The sequence below is a fragment of the Dipteris shenzhenensis genome, chromosome 16 (genome assembly GCF_047967505.1).
Source record: "Dipteris shenzhenensis isolate YYH24624 ecotype China chromosome 16, Dip_SZ_1.0, whole genome shotgun sequence".
Classification (NCBI taxonomy): Eukaryota; Viridiplantae; Streptophyta; class Polypodiopsida; order Gleicheniales; family Dipteridaceae; genus Dipteris; species Dipteris shenzhenensis.
Window position 1 is genome coordinate 47773684 of NC_141611.1, and position 11032 is coordinate 47784715.

An 11032-nucleotide genomic window follows, 5' to 3' on the forward strand; every position below is an offset into this window, starting at 1 on the left:
TATTAGAAGAGTTGTCTGATTCTTACACTTTCTTTTGAATAAATATTTAATATTCTTTCAATAGAATGTGAAACATTTTAAAAGAGCGTGATTGAATGACAATTGATATATTGCATGCTTGAATGTGTTTTTCAAAGAATATGTGTTGTTTTTTATAAAATGTGTATTGCAATATGTTTCTATTGTATACTCAAATTAATTTTTTTTGCATTTTATTTTTGGCAACTTCAAAAGCATGGTACGCAGCAAGATTTGGTCATACGTGACGGAGATACGAAAAGTACATGCCTTGGTCTCTTTCTTGCAGTGTAAATATTGTGGACACTAATTCACAGGTGGTTCTACTCCCATCAAGCAACATTTTCTCAGAATAGGTAGTGACGTTGGAGCTTGCACATGCACTCTGTCTGATGTTCTTCCATTATGCAAATCGTATTTAGAGAAAGTGAAGAAAGTGGTTAATCCGACCCTAATAAGAAATTATGCAAATCAACAATATGTGAGCACTGAGGTTGATGAGACGGTTGAAGGAGAAGCACCAATAAATGCGAGGAGTGTATCCATACATGAAGGTGATGTAGATATGCTAGCAAGCGGGTTGCAGGTGAGTTTTGATGCGACTAATGTCTGTCAGGTAAAGAAGAGAAAAAAGGGAGAACAATCTTCTATGGAGAATGGATTTCTTCGACAACAAGTGCATGAAGAGCACTTAAGATGGACAAAAGCATTTGTTGAAAATGGTATACCATTCAATGTCATGACAGATGGCACGTTTCGTAATGCCTTGAAATCATGTGCTAGACCAGGATTTATTTTGCCAGATTATAATAAAATGCATACCGGTCATCTTGATAGAGTCAGACAAACTGTGGTAGATTGCTTGAAAAAAAAGATATTGGACTTTATTCCTATATATGGGTGCACTCTTGCGTTTGATGGATGGACTAGCAAGTAGGCCAGACCCTTGATAAATGTAATGTGCATTACTCCCAAGGGAACTATGTTTTTGGAGAGTATTGATACATCTCTAAAAGAAAAAACTTCAGCATATATTGTAAAAATATACGAAAGAGCAATCCGCAAAGTTGGTGGCAGTGAGAATGTTATTGCATTAGTAATAGATAATGCATCGAATTACGAGACCGCCCAAGCATGTGGCTTCTTCCAATGGAGTGGATCCAAACTTGGATGATATATAAAAATAAAGATGTTACAAGTTCCATGATCGGTCACTCATGTTACATCCCGGTGTTCAAGAAAGACTCAGTTATTGGCTGGTCTAAGTCCTTGGTTTGGACTGAGCTGTATACCACATCTTGGAGCAATGTCAAAAATCCCACAAAAATCGACAGTACTTGGACATCTATTTGGTTTGGTTGACTTTCCCTGAACCATAAATCATCATAAATGCCCGATTAGAGCTTTTGCGAGCCCCGTACTTGGCGATGGTGCACAAATGTCCAAGATTTTCAGGATGTGATGAGACATGGCGTACACATCCTATGCAACATCGAAAGGTGGGGGATTGGTGCAAAGGCACTCTGGAGCAACGTGATGAAACCTAGCAATGGAGCTTCGCACAGTGTTGGGGCCATCACTAAGTAATGCAGGATAGTGCTTTCTAGTGCTGCATGGGGTCATCATTCCCCAATCACAAATGCCCAGATACACCTCCTCGGATGACTCCGAGAAGTGTAGCATAATGTTTTGCGCATGCAAATCATTATGTAGGACATTGTGTTGGTGCATGTAATGAATAGTGCGAACTAGTGCACTTAAAATATCAAATCCTGCTGACGGACCCGTGGAGCTCTAGCAAGCATTTTTGCATCATCTCTATGAAACACTGAAGATGGTCGCTTTCTGTCATGTTCGAGGTAGGTTAGCCCTCTTTCCAAATGATTTCCATTCCAGAACGGAAATAGTATCATTGGGTTATCGTCATGAACTAGACCTATTGCCCGGATGATGCCCGGATGTACGGCATCGCCCAATCATGTGGCTTCTTCCAATGTGCTAGCCTTCAATGCATCAACGGACACAGAAACCCTCAACACCTTACATGCATAAATCTTGTCCCTTTCAAAGGGAGAGACAAGAATATTGCACATGTTGATTGTTCCTTTTGTGCCTATGCCTACCAGGGATGTTTTTATCGAAGCTATACTTATATATTAATATAAAATCCTGGCGAAAGTTTATTGAGCTAATTTTTTTAGTTTCGCAATGTTGTTATAAAATTGTATACTTTTATATATTTTTGTTGGAATTTTGAAGTAAAAGGTGTAAATCTTGGCGAAACTTTCTATTTTTTTGCATAAAAGTTTCAAATCTTGGCGAATGTTTCGAACATTTATTTTTATTAGGGCATATAAACTTTCGATGCCAATATAAAAGTTTTGCTTCTTAACGAAACTAACATGAAAAAATCATCCATGATACCTACAGCTGCACTGGGCATGAATCGGATGTCTCGTCATTGAAGTAATATGGGCCGCATGGGTCTTGGCACTTCTACATGATCACGCAAGCCATGTGATGTGCGTGGTGCTTGTGCAGGCAAGAATGAAGGAGATGGGAATGTATCTACTTGTGCAGATAGATTGTGCATTTGTGGTGCAGGCCAAAATATAGGAGATGAAAACTGGTCTGTGCATGCAGTAGGAGGCACAAAAGATGTGGTGAAATGTGATCGCGCATGTGGTGGGAGATGTGAAAAAGGAGGAGGAACTTCTTGGCATGGCTGTAGTGGTGCTTGCGACTGTGTTGGGTGGAATGTGACATATGACTGGGGATGTGGGTGCATTGGTGCTTGTGGTTGTGGTGGACGTAATGCAGCATTTGACTGGGGGCATGGGTGCATTGATGCTTGTGGTTGCGGCTATGCTTGGGGACATGGGTGCATTGATGGAAGGAGGTCGAGGCAGCTCCTTTGCCTTTGTAACCTCGCCACGCATTCTTGATGTACATGACCCTGGCATCTACAACAAGAGCCTCCCACTTTGTGTCACATGAGTTTATGTCTCAATCTATTTGACCGAGGCATCGTCGGCCCTCCATCGCTAAGTGGTACAAATACTAGTCTATAGACTCTACTCTGAAAACATATGGAAATCGATCACGCAAGGTCCTCCCTCCACGCTCTGCCATTGTCCTCACCAAATTTTGTACACCACTTTCACCATTTTGGAAAGCTGTCTCAATGATGTCCTGATCGACATTCATTAAGAAGTGTATATTCTCGTTTTTGAGCACCTTTCTTTGAGACTTTGTGAGATTAGATTGTTGACACTTCCTCTTCTCACCTGTGTGAGCCATCTCATATGTAGTAAGCTGCAACACAGAATTCAAAAAAGAATTCAGTGCCAGGTGCAATAAGAAAATCAATGCAAGCAGTCTAAGAAATTACTTAGGTATAACCTCTCAACTCAAGCTCAAGCCTCAAATCATGTAACATACTATAGAAAATCAAAACACAAAAAATGACCTAGGTATAACCTAATCGTGGACTTCACCATCTAACACTAGGATTCAATCGCAACACAACTATCAAGGGATAGTTGAGTGCCAGACTGTGTCTAAAAGCACATCGCATGATTTCTAACTTAGGCTGCAACACACAACTATCTAGGAATAGTTGAGTGCTAGACTAAGTGTCTAAGACAACGTCGCATGATATCTAACTTAGACTGCAACACACAACTATCAAGGGACAGTTGAGTGCCAGACTAAGTACTTGAAAACATCTCTAAACTTAGACTGTAACACACAACTCTCAAGGGAGAGATGAGTGCTAGATAAGCATCTATGAAAACATCACTAAGCTTGGACTGTAACACACAACTCTCTTAAGAGAGATGAGTGCCAGTCCAAGAGTTCCTATAAACAAACATTTTTATACAAACTGAGACTGCAACACACAACTCTCTTAAGAGAGATGAGTGCCAGTCTCGTGCCAGTCTCAGGTAAAATATAATTATATATAATTATAATTAAAATTGCAACACACGACAAAAACAAACTGCAACACACAACTCTCGCAAGAGAGATGAGTGCCAGCCTTTCTACACACTTAAATACAATACAAAATAAATATTAAACAATTTAAAAAGACCGCAACACACAACTCTCCTAAGAGAGATGAGTGCCAGTCTTAAACAAAACAAGAGAGAGAGAAACATTGATTACTAACAAAAGACTATAACAAAAGTAAGGTGTAGTAAGGTACCTATGACGAGAGCTGGTAGGTATGGAAGTAAGCAAGATGTAGTAGGTAGGCAACCACGAGGTGGCAGGCAGGCAAGCAGGTGGCTCAAGAATATAGTTGGATGTATTCGTATGAATACAAAAAATAACAATTGTTTCAAATTTATACTACGTATATTCGTACGAATAACCTCGTTTATTCATATAAATATGTTTATTCGTACGAATAAAGGTTTATTCGTGAGAATAAAGGTTTATTCATACGAATAAATTAGGAAAAATCATTGGATTCGTTTTCATTCGGGAAAATCACGATTTTTCGCATTTTTTCGAATTAAAAAAAAAATTCGAGCGAATTAATGCAACTTAGATTTACAACATCAACTTAGGGAGAGATGGCGAGGAAGAATTTTCTTGGCAAAGAATATTGGGAAGGAGATGGCAAGGACGGATTTGAGATGAAGAGCTTCAAGGGAGGATCTGCAGGAAAACTCTGATATGCCAATTGAAGGGAGAATTTGCATAGTTTCCTATTTCCAAATGAACTGTATGCCAAACCTATGAGTAATTTCATGTAATAACATTTGCAATTATGAATCATGAAATGCAAATGTTTCGGATTCATTATTTTGAATTCAAAACTCTCCAATCGATGGCACATGGTATGCTCTTCATGTTGCCACATCTCTCCTTTTTTTGTTGGCTAATAGATAGTGTATATCAATTTAGAAAAGGGTATTCGCTACATGCGTTGCTGTGGATGTAAACCTTAGACATTTGTGAAAGAAACACCATTGATTTAAAACCCTTCAACTTTCTAATGTAGATGAATATTTGTATGTTACTAATTGTAAGAGGCAAAGATTTCTCATAATATCTATATTCCTATGGAGATAGTTTTAAAAACAAGCATGTACAATTTGTACGTTACCAATTGTAAGAGGCAAATATTTATCATAATATCTATATTCCTATGGAGATAGTTTTGAAAAGAAGCATGTACATTTGTTTGTTCTTGTCTAGAATAGCATAATTGCAAGTATGTCCCCCCATACATTGATAAATGTGTGTCCCCATATAATGTATGGGGGGACATACTTGCAATTAAATTAAATTAAATGCAATTGAGAGTTTGTTGTATGGTAAGGAACATTAATAGTTGCAAAAAAAAGGGTCATTTTCAAGATAAAAACTTAGTAATTTGTAGTCTAAGATGTTGTCTCAAGGGGCGGTGTGAAGTTACATAGCATACACAACATACACAGCATTCTATTTAACCACACAAAGTTTTGCTTTGATTAATAAAAAATATTATGTAGTGCATCTCTAAGCACATCTATAAATGCATTTATGTATGCGTCTCTCTATTTTTTTTAAATTTCTAGTAGGGTGTTTCTTTGCGCGTCTATAGGCGCATCTATATACACGTCTATCTGTGTTTTTTAAATTTCTAGTAGGGCATCTATTTGCACGTCTTTAGGCATGTCTATATACGCATTTGTCTGTTATATAGATGCACCTTTAGACACGGGTCTATAGATGCACCAATAGACATGCAAATAGACGTGCCCATAAGTTTTTTAAAAAATTAAGGAAATGCGTCTGTAGGTGCCTTTTCTTGTTGTGACAGTACTAGTGTCATGAGAGCTCTCTCTCTCTCTCTCTCTCTCTCTCTCTCTCTCTCTCTCTCTCTCTCTCTCTCTCTCTCTCTCTCTCTCTCTCTCTCTCTCTCTCTCTCTCTCTCTCTCTCTCTCTCTCTCTCTCTCTCTCTCTCTCTCTCTCTCTTTCTCTCTCCCCCCCTCTAACATGACATCGAAAGTAGAATACTCTCATTTTCATGAAAAAAGTGTTGGCATCCATCAATGGTGCTACCTTTTGGCATTTGGCTTTTGGATTTTGATTAGCATTGGAACTGAAATGTCACCTGAACTCGCTATCCTAATTCCAAACGTCATGATCACCTTTAGAGACGTGGATTTTCTCCTCTCTTCCAAGCTGCCACGTGTTCTCCTTTTGTTTGTGGTCAATACCTGTTCTTTGCACGGGCAAAGATGCATGACCATCCTCAACCACTCCCCATCTGAAGGTGGATCTTTGATTCTTAAATTTTGACTGAATCTTAACCCATGGCTCTAAGACCTTCCATCTCCTCCTTTCATTCCATTTACCTTCCATCTCCCTTCTAGCTCCTCCGTTCCATTGACCTTCTATCTCCTCCTTGCCCTAAAGCTAGATCTTGTCTTTGTGACCTCCCCCCCAAAGCTTGCCTCTTGTCTTTCCACCTCCTCCCTCCTCCAAGCCTCCATGTCTATACTGATGAACCTGTGCTTTCACGGGCAACTAGATCCAGGTAGGTAGTTGCTATTATTTAGAGAAAGTAAATGGTGAGTAAATGTTTGATGTTGGTGTGGTGCAGTTTGATGTTTGCGAGGTTAAGAAGTAGTAATTTTCAAATTTCGAAGTGGACAATATTATTTTGAATATATGAACAACATTGAAGTGTATTTCTAGTAGTTTTAATACTGGAACAATATTGTAATAGCTACATAATTCGTGAAAGTATCTTGAATACAGATAGGAAGCGTTCTTGTTTTGATGATTTATAAATGGACATGAAGTCTTTCATTCGTGACAAAATTCAAAAGTGCTGAGGCGAAGAATAATAGGAAAAATACTTGATTCACTTTAAAGACAAGTTTAAATAGTAATGCTTTTTTGCCTCTATTGTATAGAGGAGATTTGGGGTCTTGAAAGGGCCTCGTAAGGAATGGATTAGCAAAAGATTAGTCTCCCTAATACAATCCTATGTGTAGGGGTCATAAAGGAGGACAAGGTGGTTTTAAAGGACTATACATGGTTTTGCCTTGCATTTATGCTCGAGGATCCACCAAATGAAGAAGTGGGGCTATTTTATATTTCACGTGGCAGGGAGGAGTGTCACCATTGGCTTGGTGGCCTAGTGGTCAAGGCTCTTTAATGATGTACATGAGGTTGTGGGTTCCATTCCCCACAGGCGCGCTAGTCGCATATAAATTTTTTGGTAGGCGGGTTGGGTGGGTGGTGGCGGGTTGTGCCATGTGGCAACCACGCAGGGCTACTCACTGTTTTGGTCCTTACTTTGGGAAGTGTAGTGCCACATGTCACTCTCGTGGGATTTCCTCCTTCCTCCCACTTGCAAGTCCACTTGCCATGCATTGAATGCCTTTTTTGGACCTTTGTAGGGGCGAATTTGAAATTTTTGGTGCTCAAGGACACGTGGAAGCACATGTTTCTTCCTCCCCCAACTTGGTGGTTTTCTCCTCAAAATCCATGGTCTTCTTTCAGCACAAACCATGGTTTTTCCAATTGAAACCACCTATTTACTTGGGCATTTATTATGGACATGCCACCTTAACATGGCATTGCCCCACAAAAAGGAGCATTCCCATTGGTACACCTCAAATCCTTCACTAACCCCTCGAAATTAGGAAACACTAATTTGGGGCCCTTTTGAGACCCCAATTCTCCTCTAATGATGCATTAAAATTTCCCAAAGTTTCTTGAATACACAAAAAGAAGAGTTCCTGCTTTAATGAATACAAAATTTAGGACTCCTGCAAAAGTATCTTAACAATAGTTCAAAATTGGAAGTCTTGTTCATGTATCAAAAATGGACTTCCATGAAAGTACTCTAGACTATTTTAATATTTTTTAGAAAGTATTTCAAAATTGGAAGTCGTATTCAAGTATCAAAAATGGACTTCCATCTCTATTTTTTAGGAAGTAGTATTTTTTTGTAGATGATGGATTTCCACGGAGATTGTTATAGCAACTTGCTCAGTCAGTTGTGTTGAAATCTTTTATGAATTTTTGCTCCAGTGTATTTGCCTTGCATTTTTTGTCCGTTGTTCCTAGGACTTCTGCTTTGAAATTCTTGTCGAACGGTTTGTACCTGTTGACATCCGGTTTCATTTTCAAAGGAGGGTAGTTCTATGTTGTGCAAGCCATTTGTGAAGGTCACTAATTTGTCCAATATATTGCTTTGTTGTAGGAATGCATTGAATATAGAATATGTAATAAGGGCCCTCTGTGCCTTCTTCTTTGTCTTAGTTGTGCTTTCCTATGTGTAATATGACATTCAAGAGCTATGAGTTATTTCATGAATATGTGAGAATGAAGATAGCATGTTTTGTAAGATTTGTAGTGAAGGATTTACCTGTAAGCGGTGGCGTTACATCGGTCTTTGGTGGAGTCAAGAAGAAATCAAAATTTTTGCCGTATGCTTGTTTTGCGGAATTGAGATCAATAACGGCAATCACATGTTCTATTGTAATTGGCAACTCCTTTCCTTTTTTTTCTTGATCACTTTGGTACATGTTGTTGAACTCTATTTTAGGATCATACTTCTAGTCTTTCAATCTATTTTGAGGAGCTCATCCAAGCTAACTTTCTCGCCAAAATGAAGAGCTTCAAGGCAGTAACTTGAAATCCCTTCTGAACGTTGATCTATTACAACTTGTGCTTCTATTCTCAACATCATTAGAGTAATGATATTGTCCTTATTTGTGATTTTTGGAATAAGGTACTTTGTTAGTCCTGCGTCATTCTTGTATTGAGTTTTGGAAGAAGAAAGGAAATTTGAATTTGTAAAGCCAAACATCATGATATTTACCATCAGCCCTCATGTCTTTGTCCCCATGTTCTTCTTTCCATTACGATACATCTTGTTGATTATTGTCCATGAAATTCCTTAGCTCTTGTAGTGTGCTCCATCCATAAATGTATTCTTGTGGCTCTTTTCCTGCCATGTTTGCAAGTCGCATCTGAGCTGTATACAAGAAGTAACTTTGTCCCTTTCTTGTTTTTGCTGATTTCTCTTGATCTTGTTGAGCCAATCGAGCTTAGTTTTAAAATTGTTTGAAAATACGCAGACAAAGAATTTAAGGTAGAACGAAGGAAGAATAATAATATGTAGCGAGGAATATGATATTGAATTAACAACTGTGTGAATGAGACCCCCACTTTTGTAATGATGGTATGAGATATACCTCATCTGCGGTTGCCATTCTTCGTCGTATGATGTACAATCGGACAAATCTGACTGAATCTGCACAAACTATATAATGTTAGAGAATGAAATATTGGAATTTGCACAATTGATACGAATCATTTTTTTTCCTACATAATACAATTAGACTTACATAATTAAAATTCAAATGGCATGTGAAGGAAATCCCGATGGTGAAATTCGAATCAAAATTCGTAGATGTCTATGAGTTGTAACTCGAGAGAGCATTACGTATGTTAGTCCAGGTGCAAATGATTTTTATATCACAATAAGAACTTTTCCATTGAGCGTGCATCCTTGAAACTTGTGTCCAATTATTGCATATGCAAGAGTTACTGGAAAGGTTGTCTTGTGATACCATATTGAGTTCATAACTTTTCATTTGTGTTTAGAACGTCTAAGTGTAATCTTTTTGTTTGTTGATAAAATCTTTGCATGGATTTTCATTAAATTGTTGGTTTGGTTGTCGTTATCTAATGCAATAACTATTGCAATCACACCATTTGTAGCTCCAATAGAGAGATCTATATTCTCAGTAATCATAATTCGTGCTCCAATTGCGATTTCTTGTATTGAGTGAAAATTAGAGTCCTTCAGCCATTCTTGTAACTCGATTATGTTTTCTGCATTTGAAATCACTTTAATTTTCTTGATTTATCTTTCGCTGAATTGTTTATGAAGAATGAGCTCGTTGTAGTGGCGTGTGTCGTTTTGATGAGTACAAAGTATAGTTGTATTGTTGTCAATGAATTCATCTACCTTAGTTTCATCGATGATCAAGTTTCCTAAGTAGTATTGAATCTCTTTTATGCTAGGCTAGTGTATTCTAATAATATTTAGGAAATCGACATAAACAGGATCTTCAAGATGATGCATAGAAGTTTGTAAAAATGAATAATTAGCAATTGTCCAAAAGCCCGAGTTACAGATGTGGCATTTTTTACAGTACTGGTTGTCTTAAATTTTGCACTTGCACATAGGCAGTAGTTGTGCCATGTCCCCGAATAAGAGCTTTGTTTTTTTTTCGAATGGTTGTAGCAGAGTTTGATTACAAGTTTTGCATAATTGTTTGACAACCATGTTTAGCATTTGGCAAGTCATCATCGAGATTTCATAAATAATGATGACGTCCGTAGATTTTAGGTCTTGATAGCATTCGTCTGTTATAGGAAGTGATGCACGAAACATGTCATGCCTCTTTGGAAGAGAAAACTAATGATGTAGTGTAGTTGCTAAGCAGCTCAGTCTTAGTGCCGCTGCACCTGTTGTAGCTATAAGAACAATTGATTTTCCTTGTTCTATGTACTTGTGAGTGATGTATTTGATCATGAAGGTCTTTCCTGATCCTAGTGTACCACAAATGACATGAAGGCCTCCTGGTAATTTAGTAATTTTATCATAAACATCGTTGCTCAGATGATAGTCGCTTTCTCAAATTCCTTGAACTCGTCTATCATTCGAAGTATTGAGATTTGAGATCTATTGTTGATGTTGTTTTCTTTGTCAAGATCTATTAATGTTATACAATTTCCATTCAATACACGTAATGGACTCTTTTGTAGAATCATATTTATTAGTTGCTGGCGATTCTCATCAATAAGCATGTGCACCCTGTAATATTGTTCGACGATTGATTCAATGTCATCTTCTGTTTGTATGAGTTGTCGTATATGGCATTCCAAGAAGTATGAGTTTGAGCAATTTGCCTGGGAAATGAGCTCATTTTCATTTCTGAAATGTATGTGCTTCAATAGCATATTATAGAAAAATCCATCAAAA